Here is a 736-nt window from a genome sequence, read left to right as displayed (position 1 = left end):
CGTAGAGGAAGAGTACATTAACGACGACACGGACTCCAACTGAAGCAGCGCGGATGTTTAAATTAAAAACGATTCGCGAGATCAGGGGCGTTATGCTTTTTAATTTTTTTTGTGTTCGTATAAAAGGGCCGATCTTGTGTTTTGCTCTAGGATCATGTTTGGCCGAACGATAACGAGTGCTACTGTAATCGCAGTATACCTCGATATGATCACTACTGGTCTCTTGTGTGACCTCTCTTATAATTGTGTACATTATTGTACATGTAATAAAAGAATGATACACTGACGTTTGACAGTTGTCGACTGGAGAAAGCTGTTCATCTCAGTTCGACCGCGATATATGACGCTCTCCGGCAGCACTTTTCAACCCTCCTCAGTATCTGATCGTATCATACGGTGTTGCTTTTATAGCCCGCCGGGCACATTGTACAATGCAATGAACACGTTTCATCAAAACACAGGCTTGGTGTTTTCTGATTTCTGGTGTTGTTGAATGCAGTAACTCCACGATTAGATGCGTGCTTGATTTCAGGTTAAACCGTTGATTTGCCAAGAGGACTGATGTAAATACATAACCTGCTTTAGTTCTTTTGTAAATAAAATAATTAAGCTAAAGTTCTATGTTCGAAGTGATCTGGAACTTTGCACTTGATTATATTTTTTGAACTTCTTTGTTGTGGCTTGTTTTTTCTCACAGGTTTTTAACGCCGTTATGTTTAATTGACTTTTAATCATC

Source organism: Sinocyclocheilus grahami, unplaced genomic scaffold, assembly GCF_001515645.1.
Source record: "Sinocyclocheilus grahami isolate Dianchi unplaced genomic scaffold, SAMN03320097.WGS_v1.1 scaffold2694.1, whole genome shotgun sequence".
NCBI lineage: Eukaryota > Metazoa > Chordata > Actinopteri > Cypriniformes > Cyprinidae > Sinocyclocheilus > Sinocyclocheilus grahami.
The sequence above is the reverse complement of the archived record's forward strand: the minus strand, read 5'-3'. Positions refer to the sequence as shown.